Below are 23,693 nucleotides of genomic sequence, written 5' to 3'. Positions count from 1 at the left end.
ACAGGAAAAGTCAGATGGTTAGCACTTGGTTAGCACATGGTTAAAAGCAACAGCAATTAAGCAGTTGAAAGTGGGTTAAAGCAGTGGTTTATTTTTGTTTCGTTTGAAGGAATCAGATAAGAGACACAGCCTCTTGTAAAGAGGAGATGAAGTCAAACTTGAAGCTTCCCTTCTCTGACAGCCCGGGCTGGATGGCTTGTCTCCTCCCTTTATTCAGTTTAATTGCTTTCTGTACTCTAATTTTTGCAGAGATTGTATTCTATCTTGTTTTCCTTCCCCCCCCCCCCCCACCCCGGGCAAAAGAAATCTTTCTCCTTTCTTCAACCCCCTCTTTCTTCTGAGAAAAGACAATCGAATCGTTTCCAGGAAGAGAAAGAAACCCTGTGCGTTCTTAGGATGGGAGGAGGTTGAAGATGAGAGAGAGAGAGAGAGAGAGAGAGGAGAGAGAGAGAGAGAGAGAGAGGGGTTGAGCAAGGGGCGGGGGAGGTGAGAGATGGAGATTGGGGGTGGGGGACGGAGAAGAAAGAATGGGAAGGAAAGAGGCAGCAAGAAGATGGGGGATGCCCAACATCAACTCCGGGCTCTGAATCACGGGCGCTGGGCAAAGTGCTTTTCCAGGAGATGTACATGTGGCTCATTATATTTCTCACAATAGGCCACCCGGGGCTCCCTCCCCAGGTCGCAGCCTCCCACGACCAAAACCCAAGTGTACCGAGAGCAACATCTTGCGGGCGAATTCAAGCCAACGGGCACCTCCGAGGTGGCCACGCTGCCAGTCTCGCTGTCTTACCTGGAGGGAGGACCAGAAGGTGGTGCCGGTCTCCGTCCCCACCGCTCTCCCCGCGTGGACCTGTGCAAGACACACGCGTCCTCTCGCTGCCTCTGCTCTTGGAGGGGCAGCCTGCAACACAAAAGGGGTGTGTGGGTGTGGGTGTGTGGGAGGTTTTTCAGGGCCACCAGCTGGTCCCAGCTGGCCACCCCACCCTACACACACCCCTTCGGGGCGCTGAGCCCCCCTCTCAGTGGAGCACCACCCTGGGGGGCTCGCCCCGGGTGCAGCCTCAAGTTGCCGCCGCTAAGTGCTGGGCTGCCGCCGCTGCAGGAGGAGGAGGTAGAAAGACACGGAGGGCAGTACTTGGTCTAGAGCATCCCCACACTGCAGCTTCTCCAGGAATCCCTCCAGTGAGGAGGCGGCCGCCCATCACCTCCCAGCCCCGACCGCCTGATTGGTTCCACCTCGGTACGCTGCTGCAAGGAGCCAATCCGGGCCCACTAATAATAGGTGGATCCGCTCAGCCAACATTGCCCATCCCAGTTCTGTTAGTGTCTCTCCATCCCCACAGCGGACAGGGACCGGGAGAGGGAGGTTCGGGAGCGCTGGGGGAGGGGGTGAACTAAGAGAGGGATAGATCCCAAGGAGACGCAATCAAGGGCACCCGATAAGCCCCTTGGGGAGGCGCAGGGATGCCCTGCAACCTGTTCAGCCAGCCCTATGCACAAGAGAAGGAGACGGCATAATACAAAGCTTTTTCCCTTTCTTTCTTTTTTTTAACTTTCAATCAAAACCTGCCCTGATACTGAGCATGCCCAGATTGCAACAGCACGCTAGGAGTTCCGACGCGTGTGGGTTCGCAGACTGTGGGTTTTTTTTTTTTTTCTTTCTTTTGTTTTTTGTTTTTTGTCTTTTTGTTTTTTAAGGTGGGAGCGGGGAAGGAGAGGCAGAAGTTTGTCTTTGGCCATTTGACCCAGCAGAGTTGTGAAAGCAGAGCAGGGCGGGGATAGGAAAGGATCTGCACGAGTGTCCTCAAACTGAGCCACAGGGAGGCGGTCCTCTGGGCTCTCGGAGGCTAATGAGAGTATCCTGCGGGGGTTTTCTGGGGTGGAAGTGGTGGGTAGAATGACCCGAGTCTTGCTAGATGCCTGGAGACTTTTCCTGAGGGGTGCGGCGCCCGGCGCTGCTGGGGAAGCTCCATCCCATAGGTGGGGCCGGGGAGCGCGACTCCACCCGGCAGCTGCCAGGCAGTGGAGAGCGCACCAGGAGTTTCCACTGCAGCCACCTCGAAGTTTGTAGACTGGGCTCAAGTGCGACCCCGCTGCGGATGCAGTTTCCGTCCGTCCCCTCCCCCATCTCTCTCTCCACCCTTCGCCAGCCCAGTGACTACGAAGGCACCGGTTCCCTCCCTCCTTCCTCTTGTTCCCCTGAACGGTTCTGCTCGGAAGTAAGAAGCTTTTCCCTTGTGAGAGCAGTGCTGACCTGATTGTCTCTAAGCTCTAAGGCAATTTATAGCTTGGTAATACCGAGAGATACCGAACGGGGGACGGGGACTTTCCGCCCGTGGGGGAAGGGATAAGGGAGGGGGAGCTAGGTGAGGGGCGGAGCGGACCCTAGCTTCAGGTAGGAGCCAGTCCATTCTCTGCTCTACAGGTGAAAGGCTTGCAAAATGCAAAGAAGTGTTTCCCTTTCTCACTCACTGACCTTGCTTTATGGCCTTTGAACCTCTGATTCGTTTTGTTTAGAAATCCTAACAGTTTGTGTAAACTTGATCAATAGCTACAAATGAGAACTCTTCTAACTGGGTATTTGGCTGACGAGATTATCATGGCATCTCAGGTAAGGAAATAAAGAGCTATCTGAATTCCCCAAACCCATCCACTTTGAACTGGAGTTTCATTAACATGGGTTTGCAAAGGTAACTGTAGCAAGAATTCAATTAACAGTAACACATTTCTTGAGGTTTTAATTAAATCTCTCCTATTTATGTGATGTTTAAGATTAAGATCCTTATTCTAAGTGTAGGGGAAGAGAAGACAACCCTGTTACAATTCCTTTTAATGACAGATACTTGTGTATTTGGCAAAGTTGCAACATTATGGAAATATTTGTCTTCCATTTTGCTAAACTATTTCTCAAGTCATATTTTAGAATAGTTTCATAGTTGGAGGATATATGTTAATTTTAAATCAATTTTAAGAGTTTGATGAAAGTGAAAATGGAGAGAAGAGGGGAGGAGGAGAAAGAAAAAAATCAATTATCTCTTTAATATTGTTTCCCAATGAATGTCCTTTGTATGAGAGGATCCTAATATCCAGTTAAAAGAAATCTTTATTCTAAAAATACTCCCAGCACAATTTCCAGATCTCAATTATTTAAAACTCTATGATTTTAATAGCTGCATGGAGAAACAAGTAAACTAATGTGAGAAGAAATTAGTAAGCAGACTATGAGTCCAGATTAGATATTCCTGTTCCAGGCTTTGGCCCTATCAACATTTTAGCCAATTTCTCATCCTGTCTTCCTCTTTACCTCACGTGCTACCCAACAAACTTTCTCTCTCAGTGGTAAATGGCGTTAGATGTTTGTAACCCAAGTTCCTTGAAAGGGACTGTTGGCTAACAAGAAATGGGTTTTACTCATATTTCAAATTTACAATTAATAGCATTTCTATTTGTGAATATAAAGAAGATTCTATTTACATACTGTATGTAAGTAAATCTAGTTTTTGCAAGACTAAGATTTGTATGCTGTCTCCGTATGTTCTCCTAAAAGTCTGGGAATAGGCTGGAGACCTCCACCAGGTGCTACTGGGTTTACCTATCAGTGGATATCACCTCTTTACCCTTTATAGCAAACCTACCTCCATTAAAAGTAAGATCAGGTCATTTGTCTTTCTTCTCTATTTCATTTCTCAGGTACTTTTTAATCTAGAGTATCTACACTACTGAAATTTAATTTATCCCCTCTATGTATAGTATTTTTTTTATGTTTTTATTTATTTTTGAGACAGAGAGAGACAGAGCATGAGCAGGGGAGGCACAGAGAGAGAGGGAGACACAGAATGTAAAGCTCAGGCTTTAGGCTCTGAGCTATCAGCACAGAGCCTGACACAGGGCTCGAACTCACAGACTGCAAGATCATGACCTGAGCTGAACTCGGACCCTTAACCCACTAAGCCACCCAGGCGCCCCGCCTCTATGTATGGTATTAAAAAATAATCGCTATTCTCAGAAGTGTTTCAATCCATTTTGCTTAATGTTTTGCTTCTCCATTCTTTGTTTTAAAAAAATACGTTGCTCATTTTTTCCCTCACATTTTTTGTTCTGATTAAGATCTCATTGTCATCATTTTCTTTATCCTTTTTCAATGGATTCATTTATTTACTACTTTCATGTTCCCTTTGCCATCTATTTGAGGCTACTGGATCAGAATAGAAACTAAATTGGATCAGGGCACTGAGGAGAAAAGTGTGTCTTATGGCAAGAGTGGGAATTAGAGACTTTAGAAACTAGAAATTCATTAAGTGGAAACCTAGCCAAGGCTTTCTGTAGACCACAGAAATGATACATAAGAGAGGTACCAAGAAAATTCTCCAGGTTGGTGGAAAGGCTTACATATACTAGTTGGTCCGTGGTACTACCGGTTCCATCAAATTTTCACATATCATCAAACATTACCTTTAATGACCACATTAGTTGTCTGGTAAAATCTATTCATAAGTATCATTTTGATTGTGAGAAAATGGAAAAATAAATTTCTAAATTTTGCCTATTGTTTTACAGATTTCTATCTAATTTTTGTATTATGTTATACCTATACATTTTCTGCCATTGCCTTTCAAGATACAGATCTTTTGTTTTCCCTTCTTCCTAAAATAGAGAATTGATTAAATATGTTTTCTGGGGCAAGAATTTGGATGGAGTTCCAGCTTTACCACTAATTGTATGATCTTGAAAATGTGCAAAACCCCTCCCAGCCTCCCTTTTCTCATCTATAATTGATACAGAACGATACAACATATATCCTTAAGTTTTTTGTGGGAATAGATTAAAGTGTATATAAAATGCTAGTTCCAAGCACATATCAAGGACTTAATGATATTAGCCATTATTATTGTTATTATTATCACTGCTGCTACTGTTCCTTTTTTTTTTTTTTTTAGATTACTAATTTCTAGATTGGGTTTTCTCCCATCATACAGTTCATTTAAGCCAATAGTGAGGAGTGCACTCTTCATCTGTGAACAATTAAGTTAGAGGAAAATTAATCCATGTTATAAGAACCTGTTTATAGTCTAACATATGCCAGATAATTATTGATGTTTTATGTACAATCTTTTAGGAAGTAAATAATTTTTAGAGAATGTGTACCTAAGTACTGTTTTTTCATTAAAAATTAATTCTAGTGCTAAAAAACTCGTTGTGTTATTGTTTTCGAGCAACCAAGTGAAGCCATCCACTTCTTTTTATTTTTTAATATTTATTTTGGGGAGACAGAGAGAGACCATGCAAGCAGGGGAGGGGCAGAGAGAGAGAGAGAGAGAGAGAGAGAGAAACAGGATCCGAAGCAGGCTTTGTGCTGTCAATACAGAGCCAGATGCGGGTCTCAAACCCTCGAACAGTGAGATCATGACCTGAGCCAAAGTTGGACACTTAACTGACTGAGCCACCCTGGCGCCCCCATACGCTTGTTTTAGTGGCACTTAAAGATCGAGAGGCTCTCCATCCTGGTTTCCCTTCCGCTCCTTTTTCTCAGGATTATTTGGCCTGGCAGCACTGCTAATAGTTTGATAGCTGACTGGTAAGGAAAAAACCTTAGGGCTCTCTGTACCCGAATTAGATAAAGAGAAATTAACCACATGCATTTTTAAACTGGACACCCGCAATGTTACATAAAGAGGATCTACAATCGAGCAAGGGAAAATGATGAATATAGATGGGAACCAAGTCTCTGGGGCAGAGAGTAAGAGCCCCATAATTGAACTATAATACTTCACAATTTCCAAAGAAAAGAAAATAAAGAGCTAGCAGTATTCAATGTGGCTTTACAAAAGCCTTTTCTTAAAGTTATGGCTAAGAAAATATTGGAAATGAAAAGGAGGACAGTGACTCAAAAAGTAATATACTGTGTCAGGCTATTGAGGTTAGCAAGGAAAATATTATTTACGTGAATCTATCTCAAGGGCAAAATAAAAGCAGTTTGAGCTGATGTTAGCTAAAGGTCTTAGAAAGAAAACAAATGATATATTTTTCAAATAGTCTATTACATAAGGAATATAGTGTGGTGAAAACAAGTTGCTAAAAGAGCAACATTAATTTTATATTAATTCCCTTTGAAATCAGAGGGAGGATTTCTATTTAACTGAACATAGAGCAAATCATAGCTCAACTGGTTCACTAAACTTATGTGAAAAAAAGTTTGTCCAAAGAGATTAAATCACCTACCCGCAACTATAGAGATAGTTATTTGTGATCGGATTCGTATAGAGGAATAAGAAAGAAAAAGTCTCTTGCCATTTGTACCATTACTCTAGCATAAAATGTTTAACAAGGGAATAAGCAAGAACACTGATATCTCAACAATTTTAACCCTGCTTAAAAAATTCCTTAGATCTTAATTTCATATCAAGAATACCATGAAGAGATATCTTTACTTATAAGCAATCAATGAAAAGTTTGTTTGCAATGTAGTTGTTTAGAATTCAGTATATATCTATAGATATAGATATCTATATCTATAGAGATATAGATATATAGATATATCTATAGATATCTATAGATATATAGATACAGATATAGATATAGATAAAATATATATTTTAAATGTAAACACTGTCCAAATATTCCTCTGGGGAATTCACAAGATTCTATATAATCTACTTTATGCTCAAAGTTTAGTAAGAATCATGCCATATTGAGTGTTCCTCATCACCACTTTTAATACTGTTTCTAAAGGAAATCAGCCCTATCTCAGAATATTAGAAAGATACTTTCAAAATCAGCCTATTTTATAATGCCAATACTTTTATGTTTCTGTAGTATTTTTACCCGTATCATCTTACCTAATCTCATAGCCCTCAGAGATCATTCCATTGTTTCCTCTTAACAGACAATAAAACTGAGGGCCAGATTGTTAAAAGGCCTGCTAACCATTACAGGGCAATTAAGGGTAATAGAGAGTGTAACCTGTTTCTGTAGATGCTGTGTCTATTTCTTCACCTGTTCTCCCTCTGAATTGTCTGCGTTGGTAATGTGAGAGCATGCACTGATGTCAGGCAAATCTAGAATGGATTATACCCTAGAACTAGGTTCAGGGTATGCCAGTAAGAATGAACTGAATTTGGAGCAACCAGGCAAAGGTAACCATTTTAATTCAATGATCAGAAAAGTTTTTTTTCCATGAGATGAAAGACTTATGGTGGAATAGATTGGAATAAGAATTTGACATCTGTGGTATTGAGGAGATGGAGAGCAGATTCTGTGCCTGTCTAACAGATCAGAGGACTTTGGAATTGATTTGGAAGTCAATGAGAAATTCAGAAACCAGGTACCAATTCGCCAGTAAATAATGGTAATTCAAGCAAGCTTCAATTGACCTACAGTTTGGGAAATTAACTTTGCTGTGCTGCCTTTTCCTAAGGCTATAGATTAGTTATTTGTTTGTAAGAGAGTGTAGTAAAAACTCAAGTATATACAAGTGACATTTCCATGATTTGATTTCTTAAATGATGTGTCTACAAGATGTAACATTCTTAGGCCTTTTATCAAAATAAGGCTGAACATTTTGACAGGTCTAATATAAACATTCATGCTGAAGGAATTAAGAACGTCATACCATCTATTCAATGATTATTGCTTATAATTGTTTTATTCTTTTCAAAATGTCTTGATTTTCCTGCTTAAGTATGGGTTTCTCAACAATTCATGTGTTTATGCCTTCAGTTAAACTGATGAGTTTTCAAAACATTGAAAAAATGAACTGGATTTTTTGCTCAATCTCAATTAAAATAGATGTATTTAATCTCAAACTTAACATGCAAAATTTTGTTTTTTATATTGTACTTTAAAGTTTTGTAGAATTGTATCTGTTTGCAACCCACATAGTGAATAGTGCTAAAATAAAAATGACAAATCAATCCATATTGTTAATATCCCCAGAAGCTGACATTTAATTTTTAAATATGTTTATAGTTTAATTATACTGTTTTTTCCTTCAATAATTACCTAAAACAAATATTTCCTTACATACTACCTCAAGCCTCAATTCTGATATTTTCCAGGGAACCCATCATAATGTACAAATTTATTTCATATCCTTTCACTAAAAGTATCTTTCTTCTGAATGCCTTACAATATTTTGTTGTTGTTTGTTTGCTCTTTGCAGCGTTGTTAGAGGTTTAAGTTGTTTATCCTTTATAGTTACAAGCTTAAGGTTTAACAGGGATTTAACCATTGAAGCTTATGGAATGTGGTTGCCTGTTTACTTATTTCTTTAGGTTCAGTACCAGTGGTCTGGTTATGGGTCTATGAGTGTTATGGGGCGAAAAAACTAGACATGCAAGGACAAACTAAAAACAGGGTATTTCTGTTATGCATCTGTCAGATTTTGTCTGATACCATATCTGAGCATATGAACCTTCAGTGAATAATACAGCTTCATGTCTGTCTTTCCTATGTCACACAATACCTCTGTACCAACTCTATTTTGGTATCATACATGCAAGTTTCGGGAAAACAGAGTTTGCACCTTGACACAGTGACACAGGACTGTGTCCAAGTTATATATAAAATACAGAAATCAATGTCATTATTTGCAATTTGTATGTTTCTATATGCCAACAGTCTTAGAATAAAAACTATTATCTAGTTTTCTAGATAAATGGTCAATATAAAAAATTTCTACATATAAGAAACAATTAATTCAAAAAACACAATTAGGGGCACCTGGGTGCAGTTGGTTAAAGCATCCGACTCTTGATATTGGCTCAGGTCATGACCTCATGATTTGGGGATCAAACCCCACATTGGGTTCTGAGTTGGCCTTGAGGACCCTGCTCAGGATTCTCTCTCTCCCTCTCTCTCTGATGTCCCCTACTTGTTCTCACTCTCAAAATAAATAAACATTTTAAAATTTTTAAAAAAATAATTAGAAGTTGTATTTAATATGATATCATTTATGATATCATCCAGGGATATTAAACACCTAAAAATAAATCTAATAAAATATGTGTATAATCTCTACATTGATTATACATTGCTGAGAAAAATTTAATGAAATCGAAATAAATGGAAAAAAGTGTACCATACTCTTGTATTGGAGGAGTAAATATTAAGATTTCGATTTGTCCCATATTGATTTATAGATCCAATGCAATACTAATTCTAATGTAAATTGGCAAGCTAATTAAAAATTTATATGCAACTCTAGTTTCTGTGAAATTCTGCAAGTTCAACAGAGTTGAAAGGCTTATACTACTCAGTATGAAACTTATAAAGCTTCATATTTATAATATTCATAATTTCACTTTTTAGTACATTTTTTTTAGTTAGAATAGTCTAACAGAACTGAAAGTAGAGTCCAGAAACACTCATATGTATATAGAGAGAATCACCTAATTTGTAACAAAGATACATCATTAATTCAGGGAGGGAAGGATTTATTTTCAACAAATAATGTGAAATCAATTAGATACTTAACTAATTGGATAACTGGAAATAGATGATAGACCTAAATGTGAAAGGAAAAACAGCAAAACTTCTGGAATGAAGCATAGGAGAATATCTTCATCACCTTGAGGTAGGCAAAGAATTCTCAAATGGAATATAGAAAAAGCTGATCAGTAATGGGAAGACTGACAAAGTGGACTTCATTAAATTAAGAACTTCGGATCATCAAAAAACATTATTAAAAGAGGGAAAAGTCAGATCACAAATTAAGAGAAGTCATTTATAATTCATACATCTGTCAAAGGACTTAAATACAGAACAATAAAGAGTTTCTAGCTTCTTAGAACAAACTAATAACTGTTAAAGGAAAATACTGACAAATTAAAATTCATCAATATTAAAAATCCCTTTCAAGGAAACAATAAATTTAATAGCCAAGCCACATACTATGAAAACATATTCACAAATATATATCTGATTTGTGTCTAGTATATATTAACAATTCCTACAAATGAACAATAAAAAGACAGCTAACAATTTGAAAATGGGGACAGAGTTCAACAGATACTTCACATAAGAAAAATGGCTATTAAGTACATGAAAAAGTACTCAAATCATTAGTGATAAGAAAATTGAAATTAAAGCCACATGAAATACCCTTATGAGACCTCCTACCAAAGAAAAGTGCAAGAGCCGATTACTGGTTAATTACACCAAACTTTTCAGAAGAATTAACTCAACTCTTTCTTTACCTCTTTCAAAAGTTAGAAGAATATACTTTCCTCATATATTCTATGAGGCTAGTCTCATAAAAAGCCAAAGACATCACAAGAAAACTACCAACCAGTATCTTTTTTGAGCAAAAATTCAATAATCCTGGAAAATATACTAGCAAACAATCTGGTAGCCTACTTAAAAGGATCGTACACTATGACCAAGTGGGATTCATTCCAGAAATGCAAGAGTAGTTGAACATACAAAAATTAATATAACATACCCCATTAATTTAAAAAAGGGCAAAAACAGCAAAAACAAAAACAAACAAAAAAACAATGATCATTTCAATTGACACAGAAAAACCACTTCACAAAATCCAACACCATTTCATGATACTAACATTCAACAAATTAGGAATTAAAGGGAATTTGCTCAACAAGTTTATTTATAAATAACTCACATCTAACATAATTATCAAAGATGAAATACTGAAAATTTTTCCTTACAATCAGGAAAAAGGCAAGTATTCCACTTTTGCACTTCTATTCAACATTATTAGAATTTATAGCCTAATCATGTAGGCAAGAAAAATAAATAAAAGGCATCTAAATTAGAAGAAGTAAAACTGCCTTTATTTTCAGATGACAGTATCTTATATATGTAAAATCTTAAAGAACCCATAATGCAACTATTAGAGGAATAAACAAATTGGAGAAAAGTTTCAGGATAAAACATCAATGCACAAATACTATTTGGATTTCTATACATTATTGATAAGTAATCCAAAAAAGAAGATTTAGAAAACAATTCCATTTATAATAGCATCAAAAAGAATAAAATACTTAGGATTAAGTTTAACAAAGAAAGTATAAAACTTGTACACCAAACCCCACAAAATATTGATGAAAGAAATTTTAAAAGACTTAAATAAATGGAAAGACATCTCATGTGCAGGGACTGGAAGGCTTAATTTTGTTAAAATGGAAGTACTCCCCCAAAACAATCTTACAGAGTTAATGAAATCTCTAGCAAAGTCCAATGACCATTTCGCAGAAATGAAAATCTGATCCTAAAATTAATATGGGATTTCAAGATCCTCTGAATGGCCCCAACAATTGAAAAAGGAAAACAAAACTGGAGGACTCACATTTCTGGTTTACAAAACTAACACAAAGGTACAGTAATCAAAATAGTGTGGCACTAGCATAAGGGTGAGCAAAAAAACAATGAAATAGACTTTGAGGGTACAGAAATAAATCAAGCATCTATGACCAATTGATGTTTTTCTTCAAATTTTTATTTAAATTCTAGTTAATAACATGCAGTGCAGTATTTTTTTCAGGAGTAGAATTTAGTGATTCATCACTTACGTATAACACCCAGTGCTCAACATGACAAGACCCCTCCTTAATCCCCATCACCCATTTAGCCCATCTCTCACCCACTTCCCTCCATCATGCCTCAGTTTGTTCTCTATTGTAAAGAGTTTCTTATGGTTTGTTTACCTCTCTTTTTCCTCCTTCCCATATGTTCATCTGTTTCATTTCCTAATTTCCACTTATGAGTGAAATCACATTGTGTTAGTCTTTCTCTGACTTATTTTGCTTAGCATAATACACTCTAGCTCCATCCACATCACAGCAAATATGTAGCCAATTGATTTTTGACAAGAGTGCCAGGACCATTTACTGGAGCAAAGAACAGTGTTTTCAATAAATGGTATTGAGACAATTGTATAGCAGTATACAAAAGGATAGATTTTTACCCTTGCCTCACACTGTATTTAAAAATTAACTCAAAATGGATCAAAGGTCTAAAGTTAAGAGCTAAAAATATTATAATAAAACAGGTAAACCATGACCTTGGATTTGACAATGATTTCATAGATACGACCCAAAGAGTATGAGCAACGGAAGATAATAGACAAATGAAACTTTATCAAAATTAAGGCTTTTGTGCAAAGACACTATCAAGAGAGCTAAAGACCACCCACAAATTTGTAGCAAGTATTTGCATATTACATCTGATTAGGGTACTTAGTATTCAAAATACATAAACATTTCCAACTCACCAACAAAAAGACAAACAACCCTGTTGAAATATAGGCAAGAGAATTCAATGAACATTTTTCCAAAGAAGTTATAAAAATTGCCAAAAACACTTGAAAAGTGCTCAATATCATTAGTCACTTGGGAAATTAAAATACAAACCACAATGACATACCACTTCACACCCACTAGGACGGCTAGAATTAAAACACGGAAAATAAGTGTTGGTAAGGATATAGAGAAATTTTAACCTTCATACACTGCTGGTGGGAATGTCAAATGGTGCAGCTGCTATGGAAAACAGTTTGGCAGTTTCTCAATAAATAAAATAGAGTTATCATTGATGCAGCAATTCACCTTCTAGGTACACACTCAGAATAGTTGAACACAGATATTCAAACAAAAAAACTGTACACATTCATAGCACTATTCCCAATAGCCAAAGTGTGGATACAACCCAAGTATCTATCAACTGATACATGCATCCACAAAATAGGTCATACAAACAATGGAATACTGTTATCCATAACAAGTACTAAAGTACTGACACATGGATGCTACAGCATGGATAAACCTTGAAAATATTACGCTAAGTGAAACAAGACAGACACAAAGGCCATGTGTTATATGATTCCATTTATATGAAATAAGCAGAATAGTTAAACCCATAGAGACACAAAGCACATTAGTTGTTACCAGGGGCTGAGGAGACAGATGAACAGAGTTACTGCTTAAAGGTATAGGGTTTCTTTTTTGTTATGATGAAATTATTCTGAAACTAGAGTGTGGAGACAATTGAACAGTATAGTGAAGGCACTAAATGACACTGAATTGTACACTTGAAAATGGTTAAGATGGTGAATTTTATGTTATATATTATATATATTTTACCACAATAAAAAAAATCAAGAAGAAATAAAAGATGATCCCATGTGCCCAGAAGAAGCGAGTGGGACAAGAGAACATTACATGTTTTAAGTGTTAAGAATATCACTTTTGATGGCCCTGTGTATTATGGTTAAGAGAGATCAAGGGAATAGTTCTAAGACCCTTGGGATATGTATTTTAATTGGATGTTGATCAGATGATGAAGTTTTTCTTTAAGGGAGCTGCATGCAGTTTTACATCTATGTAAGAAATATACTGAAATATTTGTATACTGAATCTAATTACTCTGATGCCCTAGTTAAATCTGACTCATTTTCAGGACATCATAGTACAAATGACCCTGCCTGATGAAAGAGGGGTGTATTCCCTCAGTCTCCACAATATTAGACAAATTAAGTCTCAGGAAGAACTACAAGTTCTTCTTTTTTTTTTTTTAACATTATAACCCTGTTCCTTTACCCTCCTCTTATAATCACTTAATCACCCTGAATACCTTAAACTTTCTATGTGCTTTCAAAATTGCAGCATCCATCACATGTGCAAGCTCTGACTACAGCTAACTCTAATATCCGAGTCAGAATTTAGACCATTCGCTTCTGGGCTATTTAAAAGTTATTTTGGGGGTTCCTGGGTGGCTCAGTCAGTTAAACATCTGCCTCTTGATCTCAGCTCAAGTCTTGATCTCTGGGTCATGAGTTCAAGCACTGCACTGGGCTCTGCACTGGGTGTGAAGCCTACTTAAAATGAAATCAATGTGATTTTTAACTTAAACAATTGCAAATCCTTTGGCTTTACAAGTTTCAGCCTTACAGGACTGTAGAGATGGGGTATTTTGCATTTATTGAGATTCAGGAGAAGATGGAGCCACCAACACACATATGCCAAATTCCCCTTTCATTTTTAATGCATGCCAACAGTGCACTTTTCTATAGTTTTGCAAAATGCCTATTAATGCTTGTACTGAAGAGATTTCATTGCTCTCAGACATAGAACACTGCAGGAGTTCACTTCTTTTGTTTTCATTCCAATGGATTGGGGAAGTTTTCTGATTAAAAATAATTATGAAAGCATTTTCTACTGTAAGATCTTGCATGCTCTTTAAAGAGTCCTTTTTGGTACATCAGTAAACCTCTTGTTAAAAGCATTAATAAGGGGCGCCTGCGTGGCTTAGTCAGTTAATCACCGACTCTTGATTTTGGCTCAGGTCATGATCTCATAGTTTCGTGGGTTCAAGCCCCAGGTCGGGCTCTGTGCTGACAGTGTAGAGCCTGTGTGGGATTCTCCCTCTCTCTCTGCCCCACCCCCCCCATGCTTCCCCAGTCTCCTAAAAATAAATAAACTTAAAAAAATTGATAAGACTTTATTTCATTTCTTCACTGAACATTTCACATAAATCCCTTTATGTTTCAGGGTTTACGTGATATAAATACAGAGAACAAACTGGTGGTTTGCAAGAGGGTAAGGGCATGGAGAGATGGGCAAAATAGGTGAAGTGGAGTAAGAGTCACAAACTTCAATTATAAAGCAAATACATCGCAGGGATGAAAAATACAGCATAGAGGATATAATCAATAATGTTGTAATAACATTGTATGGTGACAGATGGTAACTATTCTTATTGTGGTGCACGCTGTGTCACGTGCAGAACTGTCCAATCACTGTGTTGTACACTGGAAACTAATAACATTGGCAACTACACTCCAATAATAATTTTTAAACGTTTCTATATTTCCAAAAGTTCTTTCAAATGAATAATTTTTGGCCTCCCATTTAGTGCAAAGCATTCTAAGAAAACAATTTGGCAAATGTCTGAGGATGAACGTATAAGGACTTTCATTACATTCTTTTTAATAGTGAATCATTGAAAATGCTATGAAAATCTATCAAAAGAGAATTTGGCTAAGTGGTCTCTGGTATAGCTACTCACTTGATAAACTATTTAGGAAGAGCTTAAGTAGGATTTTAAGATTTTATGTTATGTATTATAAAATACTATATACTCGTTGCTTTAGAGTAGCTAGATCAGGGAGGTAGCACTTTTACATCCCAATATAAAGATGGAGGTCCATAGAGTTATGCAATTTGTCCGGTGTTGCACAAGTGGCAGTCTTAGATCAGAAAAGCAGCTAATCTGACTCTAGAAACTACTCTTTTGATCACTATGCTACCGATGTCTCTCTACATTTGTTGACATGGCATATGTTCTTATTATTTAAATACAGCAATTATTCAGAATACAAACTGGGAAAATGAAATATATAGCTGTATCTTAATATATTTCCAGTCATTATATCTGACAAGGATTTATAGCAATCCCCATTATATTTTCCATCCATTTTTCTAATTTTCTATAGTGTTTTTATTCAATTAGAAAATATAAGGTTCATGCATAATGAATATTCTTTTTATTAAGTAAACGCTAGGCCCCAGGTGAAGCTTGAACTCACAACCCTGAGATCAAGAGTTGCATGCTCTATTGATGAGCTAGCCAGGCACCCCAGGAGATTCTTAATACATTAGTGTTACATGATTCCTTAATACATGGCAATTTGAGGGAAAATAAAGAAAAATGCATATACCTATATAAACATATTGAATGGTTATCAACTAAAATATTAACAGTGCTTATATTTAAATGATAGATTACAGGAAAAATTTTTCCTAAATTCCTTTTTGTCTTTATATGTGAGGTCTATCTTTTCTTAGTCACAATATGTCACACAGCAATAAAAGTGTAATAAAAGTTTAAAATAAAAAAAAATATGGTACAATTTGCTTTGCTTGCATTGAATACTCAGTGTTTATAGGCAGTGATGGCAGAATGGAAACATAACTGAGCCTTCCTATCCCTACAGCAATGTAAACTATTTAAGTAGTACACAGATAATTTAAGGATGATACAGTCAATGTTCCCAGAGTAAGCAATTTTCATTCCATTACCACAGCTGCATAAAGGACAACTCTCAACCACCTGCAGAAATTTCTTTCAAATATGTCCTAGGAGAATTTCAGCTTGCAGCTTAGTAGCCTTCTCTTAAGACACAAACCAGGTTCAGTTACTGAGGTTCTCCTGCTTTCACTAAGTCAAGGAGTCTAGATGTGTGTTTTCACAGAGCAAAGAGAAACAGCCACCTAGTGAACATAAAAATCTTAAGAATTCATATTCCAGACAATCATATTGTGCATAAATGTATCAAATTAACCTACTGTATACCTTGAATTTGCACAGTGTTATATGTCCCATATACTTTAATAAAGAGAAATGTATATTATTAAAAAAAAGAATTCATATTCCAGAGAAAATATGGTTTTATACTTAGGTTAAGTTAAACTCAATATTTGCCTTTGCCAGTGATCTCAACACAAGACCCTTTGACATAAAGTGTACAAATGCAATAGATGGTCTATTACTGTTTCAATTCCAAATCAAATATCATCTCTTCTGTTTGTATTTTATTGGGAAAGATCACAGAATTGGAGGACCACAATAACATGAAATGGAAACCTTAGATTAGCTAATTGAATATTAAAAAAAAATCTTGTTATATTTGCCCTACTCCATGTTCACTTTGTCACTGCTAACGGTAGAGAAATCTATTAGTAATACATTTTGAGTTATTACTCTGAGGACCAGAATCAATGACTGAGGACTGTTACTACAGAAAGTCAAAAATGTCATTGAGAGTGATTCTGATTTCACAATATTCTTGATCATCATAATGATTATTAAAAGATCCATTAAAAGTCCATCATGCTAATTTAACTAGGAAAATCTAATAGATTGCCAGTGGATAGCTTCCACTAAATTAATGTAGGGGAATTATAACCAAAGCCTTGTCATTAAGAAATAAATAAAAACTGTAATGGTGTATTAATTACTAGCAGAAATCAATTATATCATTAATGAGTGAAATTAAATCTTTAAGACAAAATTTAGTAAAACTTCCCATTTTTAAAAATAACTCACTGATATTTTGGTTTCAGTATTAATGTGTCTCACTCATTGTAATTGAGAGTTGTGTACACCCATTTGGAGTGCTATGGGGGTAAACCATTCCCGTGTTCCTGCCTTCTAGGATTGCTCACAGATAGCACATTTCCTTATCTCTCTTGGGTGGCAAGCTCTCTTGTTAGGGTGACTCACCCAGTGAAAAGCTGCCTAGTTGGTAAATAAGTCTATTTCTGTGGATCCAGTAAGCAAAGCAATTTTGATTCTTCCATTATGTCCTTCTTCATAACCTTTATCAACAGTAAAGGACATATGTTGATTCTCCATCTGCTGGTCTTTTATCTTGCCTCTCATTTTGTACAGGATCCAAGCAAAAAACAAGGACACTCTTTATTTGACTTCCTCAAGGAACCTAGCCTAGAGGAATTTGTGCACTAGGTGTATCGAGTTGGCCATTTTATCTGTGTCTTTCCTATGGAGAATCTTTCATATTTGGGAAAAAGGTACTTAGTAAACAAGAAGGTCATTTTTAAAATGAATGTATGATTCAATAAATCAATAGCACAAAAGTCTCAAAAGTATGTTACTTTCTGTCCTTAATTTATAAGCATTAAGTGCCTGGTATTTTGCAAAATGCTGGCACAAAACAAGTGAGACTCATGTCAGTTGGGTGGCAGAATAGGAAGACCTGGACTTTTCTTTCTCCAATGGACACGTTGATTCAACAGCAATACACAAATCAACTACTGTGTGAAATACAGAAATTAGTTGAGATGAGAGGCTCTTGCAGCCTGGTCAAGTATGAAGCCAGCCACAAAACAGATAGGAAAATTGGATGCATCCTCTTGCCTTATTCCCCATCCCTAACACATTGCCATATAATTAGGAGGAATCCTCCAGATCCCAGTTTATCCCAGAAGAGAGAATTAGACCGCACAGACAACATTCCAACTTTTTGGAGGGCTACCCAAGATATGGCTTCTATCTTACGTGTCTCAGAGTGTTGACAAAAATCAACAACTGCTAGAACCCTGGAACTATAGAGAACAAAGACGGTAATTTGACCTGAACACATCCACCCACCACAGATCCTTCTCAAGCTCAACACAAAACAAGTGCGTGGGGGGAAACCAACCAATCAGCCCACCAAGCAACTCCTAGCTTATTTCCGGGGAGGATAAGGTTTGAACTATACATCCAAAGTTACAACTTTTTTTGGGTGCCATCTAAGGAATTAGTTTTAATTACCTGTCTTGAAGCACTGACAGGACCTGGCATACACTAGACCCTTATGGTTACAGAGAACAAAGGTGGTGATTTGAACTAGTGTGTGAGCACTCACCACAGCTCCTTCTGGCTCAGCACTGAATAAGGAGGTGGAAGCCAAAGCAAAAATAGAAATAAAACTAGCCCCTAGTTTTTCCCTGGGGAGGGAAAACGTTGGATCACAAATTCAACATTCCAACTTTTCTGCGTGCTACCTAGGGATTAACTTTTGTCTTGCCTGGATCACAGCACTAATGGGACACAGCATATGTTAGACCTCTGGGGTCATCAGACAACAAGTCAATCAATTATACTAGCTTATGGGCATTTACTACAGCTCTTCTTCCAGCTCAACATGGAACAATCAGGTAAAAATAACAACAACCAACCAACCAACCAAACAAGCAAGCCAGCTCCCATCTTGTTTGGTAGGGATAGAATTGGACTGCATGTCAAAAGTTTCAAGTTTCAACATTTCCAGAAGTTGCCCAAGGGATGGACTTCTCTGTTACATAAATCAGAAAATTGATTTATTGGACTTTTCTAGATTTCAGCACATTATTTGAACTATGACACAAATACTCACCCCATCCCTGCCCCCCTCCTCCCCCCCCCCCCCCATAAACACTAGCACAACACAGAGTGAGCAGGTTAAAGACTCCAGCTCCCAGCTTTTCCCTGGGGAAAGAAAGAGTTGGAGAGTACATGTGATGTGCTGATTTCTCCAGTTACTACCCCAGGGATTTGTTTGTTTCTTCTAAGGGCTAAGAACAAAAATGGTGGTTTGGACTAACACAAATATTTGAGAGGCCTACAGAAGCTTTGGCTGGCTTGATTGATAAACATCATCTCTTGTATGAGGCCAATCTGTAAAGACTGAGAGAGGTAGCACTTCTGCCTAATATACAGACAATAACACAAAGAGTCAAGAAAAATAAAAAAAAAATATATAGAAACATGATCCAAAAAAAAGGCTCAAGATAAAACTCCAGAAAATATCCCTAATGAAATGGAGATATATCAATTACCTGAAAGAAGATTAAAATTAACCATTATCAAAATGCTCGTGAGGCTCAATATGCTACAAATAATGCATGAAAGTAAGAATTTCAACAAAGAGAAAAATGTTTCCAAAGAACTAAATATTAATTTTTGAGTTAAAAAATATATGTGAATTGAAAAACTTAATAGAACAATTCAATGTCAGACAAGACTAAGCAGAAGAAAGAATTAGCAAATTTAAAGATATTTGACACTATTCAGAAGAGCAAAAAAGAAAAAAATGAGGAAATTTCAAGCATTTATGGGATGTCAATAAGAAGACTAACATATGTCCTATGTGAGTCACAGAAGAAGAGTGACAACCAAGCTTATTCCAAGAAATAATGACCGAAAACTTTCCAAATGTGGAAAAGAAAATGGACAACTAGATCCAGGAAACCCAAAGGATCTCAGGTAAGTTGAATCCAGAGAAATCTATATGGAGACAAATTATAATCAACTTGTCAAAAGTCAAAAACAATGAGAGAATTTGAAAGCAACAAGGAAACAAGAATTGTTATGAATATGGACTCCCTGTAAGATTGCACACAGATTTTAAAATAGAAACGTTTTGGGCCTGAACGGAGTGGGATGATTTATTCAAAGCATTAAAGGGAAAAAAAGATGCCAACCAAAAATACTATGCAGGCAAATTGGTCCATTAAAAATGAAGGAGAGATAAAGACTTTATCAGATAAACAAAAGCTGAGGGAGTTAGTGTCTACTTGATCTGTCTTACAAGAGTTGCTATAAAGAGTTCTTCAAGTTGAAATAAACAAAAAAGCTAAATAGTAACATGATAACTAACTATAAAACTCATACTATATTACTATAACATAAGTAGGTAAATCACTTAATTCTAGTATAAAATTAGTAAAATTCTAGTATAAAATCACTTAATTCTAGTATCATTAAAATAATGATATCTAAAAAAATATGTTAGTGGATACAAACTAAAAACATGTAAGCTGCAACATCAATAACAACGTATATGTGGGGAGAAATAAAGGTGTAGGATTTTTCTATGAGATTTCAATTGTTCTCAGCTTACACTAGACTGTTAAATGTTATGTGAGTTCCATGGGTACCACAAAATATCTATAGAAGTTACGCAAGAGAAAAAGAGAAAAGAAACAAAGCATATCAATACAGAAACAAATAAAAAAGAATGAAACACAAAGGAAGACAGCAAGAGAGGAATAGAATGACGAATGAACTACAGGACAAATAGAACAACTAACAAAACTGTGATTTTAAATCAATTTGTTTTCCTATCAATAATTACTCTGAATGTATGTGGATTAAACTGTCTAATCACAGGACACGGAGTGGCTGAATGGATTACAACATGCAACTATGTGCTGGCTACAAGAGTCTCACTTTAGGTGTATGGACACACATAAGCTGAAAATGAAAAGGTGGAAAACAACTTTTTATGAATATAAAAGGAAGCAGAGTTAGCTAGCTACATTTATATCACATACAATAGACTTTCAGTAAAAAAGTGTCTTAAGAGGGGTGCCTGGATGGCTCAGTCGGTTCAGCATTCGACTTTGGCTCGGGTCACGATCTCATGGATTGTGGGTTCGAGCCCCACGTTGGTCTCTGTGCTGACAGCTCAGAGCCTGGAGCCTGCTTTGGATTCTGTGTCCCCTCTCTCTCTGCCCTTCCCTGACTTGCGCTCCGTTTCTCTCTCTGTCTTCAAAATAAATAAACATTAAAAAAATTTTAATTGTCATAAGAGACAAAGAAGTATATTAAATAATGTTAATAGTCAATTCAACAGGAAGATATAACAATTATACATATGTATGCACCCACTATCAGGACATCTAAATATATAAAGAAACATATAGACTCGAAAACATATTGACTGAATCAAAGGGAGAAATAGACAGCAATGGAGTAATAGTAGGATAAATCAATTCCACAGTTTCAGTAATGGATCAAAGAACCAGATAAAACATCAATAAAGAAACTGCATATTTGAACACTGTGGACCAAATGGCTTCACAGACATACAGAACAAACAGCGGAAAAATAATCTCAAGCACACATGGAATATTCTCCAGGGTAGATTGCATGTCTACCGAAAAACAAGTCTTATCAATTTTTTTTAAAAAATTGAAATCATACCAGGTACCTTTTCCAAATGCAATGGAATGAAACCAGAAATCAAAAGCAGAAGGAAAAATGGAAAATTCAAAAATGTGAAAATAAAACATTTTGAACCAATGGATCAAAGGAAAAAAATCATAAATAAATTAGAAAATATCTCGAGAAAACGGAAATTAAAACCTAGCATGCCAAAACTTATGGGACACAGCAAAAGTAGTGCTAAAAGGAAAGTTTAGTGATAAACATTAAGAAAAGAAGGAAAAAAATGAAACAATAACAAAGATCTTCAATAAACAATCTAAATTTACACCTTAGGGAATTAGGAAAAAAAAGACCCAACTAAGGCCAAAATTAGCAGAAGGAAGGAATTAATAAAGATTAGAGTACAAATAAACAAAATAGAGAATAGAAACAAAGTAGAAAAAAATCAATAGAAGAGTTGATTTTTTGAAAAATAAATTGACAAATTTTAGTTAGATTACCTAAGGAAAAAAGAGGACTCAAAATAAAAACTATAAATGAGAGAGGAGACATTACAACTGATGTCACAGAAATAAAAAGGATAAGAGACTACTATAAATAGTTACACAACAGCAAACTGGATACATCGGAAGAAATGGATAAATACCTAGAAAAATACAACTTATTGTGTAGAAATAGAAGCAGATCTATAAACAGTAAAGAGATTGAATCAGGTATCAGAAATTTCCCAACAAGAAAAGCCCAGGATCAGATGAATTCCATTTAAAGAAGATTTAATGCTAATCTTTCTCAAATGCTTCCAAAAAATTGAAGAGGGGTGAACGCTTCCAAACTCTTACTATGAGGCCAGCATTATCTTGATATCAAAGCCAGATAAAGACACTGCAAGAAATGGAAGCTATAAGCCAATATCTCTGATAAATATAGAAGCAAAAAATCTTCAATAAAATTGCGGCAAACCCAACTCAACAGCACATTAAAAGTTTCGTACACCATGCCCAAGTGGGATTTATCCCTGGGATACAAGAATAGTTCAACATATAAATATCAATTTTAATGGCAGAATCAATGTTATATGATATTTTCCATAGATGGAATTATAAAATGAATTATAAAATTGAACACTTTCACCATGAACACTCTTGACAGGCTGGGAACAGAAGGAAATTACATTGATATAATAAAGCCCAGATATGAAAAGGCAACAGTCAATAGCATACTCAATGGTGAAAAAGTTAATTTTTTCACTCTAAGACAAGGGTGGCCACTCTAGCTACTTCTATTCAACATAGTACCAGAAGTTCTATCCAGAACAGTTAGGTAAAAGGAGGAAATAAGAGGTATCCAAATCAGAAAGAACTAAGTAAAATTGTACTGGTTTGCAAATGACATAATCTTGTACATAGAAAAACCTAAGCGCTTTCCAAAACAAACAAACAAACAAAACCGGTTACAACTAATAAATACGTTCAGTAGAACTGCAGCATACAAAATCTACACACAAAAATAAGTGGGGTTTCCACGGTAGTTATTCCACTAACAACAATTTAAGCAAGAAATGAGAAAAACAGTATCATTTACAATAGCATCAGAAATTTTAAAAATACTTAGACTAAGGAGGTGAAAGACTTGTACACTGAAAACTACAAAACACTGATGAAAGAAATTAAAGAAAATATAAGCAAAAAGAAAGACATGTTCATGGATTGGAAGACTTATTTCTATTAAAATGTCCATACTAATCAAAGTGATCTACAGATGCAATGCAATAACTATAAAAACCCCAATGAGATTTTTTTACAGAAATAGAAAAGGCAATTCTTTTTTTAAAATATGAAATTTATTGTCACATTGGTTTCCATACAACACTCAGTGTTCATCCCAACAATGCTCATCCCAGCACTCACTGCTCATCCCTCCTCAATGCCCTTTCCCACTTTCCCCTCCCTCCCACCCCCCATTAACTCTCAGTTTATTGTCAGTTTTTAAGAGTCTCTTATGGTTTTCCTCTTTCCCTCTTTGTAATTTTTTGTTTGTTTTTCCCCTTCCCCTCCCCCAGGGTCTTGTGTTAAGTTTCTCAGGACCCACATAAAAGTGAAAACATATGGTAGCTGTCTTTCTCTGTAGGACTTATTTCACCTAGCATAACACTCTCCAGTTCCATCCACATTGCTACAAAAGGCCATGTTTCATTCTTTCTCATTGCCAAGTAGTATTCCATTGTGTATGTAAACCACAACTGC

General features: G+C 36.4%; 1 protein-coding gene across 2 annotated transcripts in view; it reads right to left on the bottom strand.

Moving 5' to 3' along the window:
• Positions 1–1,192, bottom strand: part of SYT1 (synaptotagmin 1) — a 554,862-nt gene extending 553,670 nt beyond the window's left edge. For both annotated transcript variants that reach the window (XM_045464186.1, XM_045464185.1), the window contains exon 1: positions 791–1,192. The gene's annotated coding sequence lies outside the window, so the exon portion shown is untranslated. The remainder of the gene's footprint in view (positions 1–790) is intronic.
• Positions 1,193–23,693: the final 22,501 nt, after the last annotated feature.

Source organism: Leopardus geoffroyi, chromosome B4 (genome assembly GCF_018350155.1).
Source record: "Leopardus geoffroyi isolate Oge1 chromosome B4, O.geoffroyi_Oge1_pat1.0, whole genome shotgun sequence".
NCBI classification, from domain to species: Eukaryota; Metazoa; Chordata; class Mammalia; order Carnivora; family Felidae; genus Leopardus; species Leopardus geoffroyi.
This window is presented reverse-complemented; position numbering and strand designations above follow the sequence as displayed.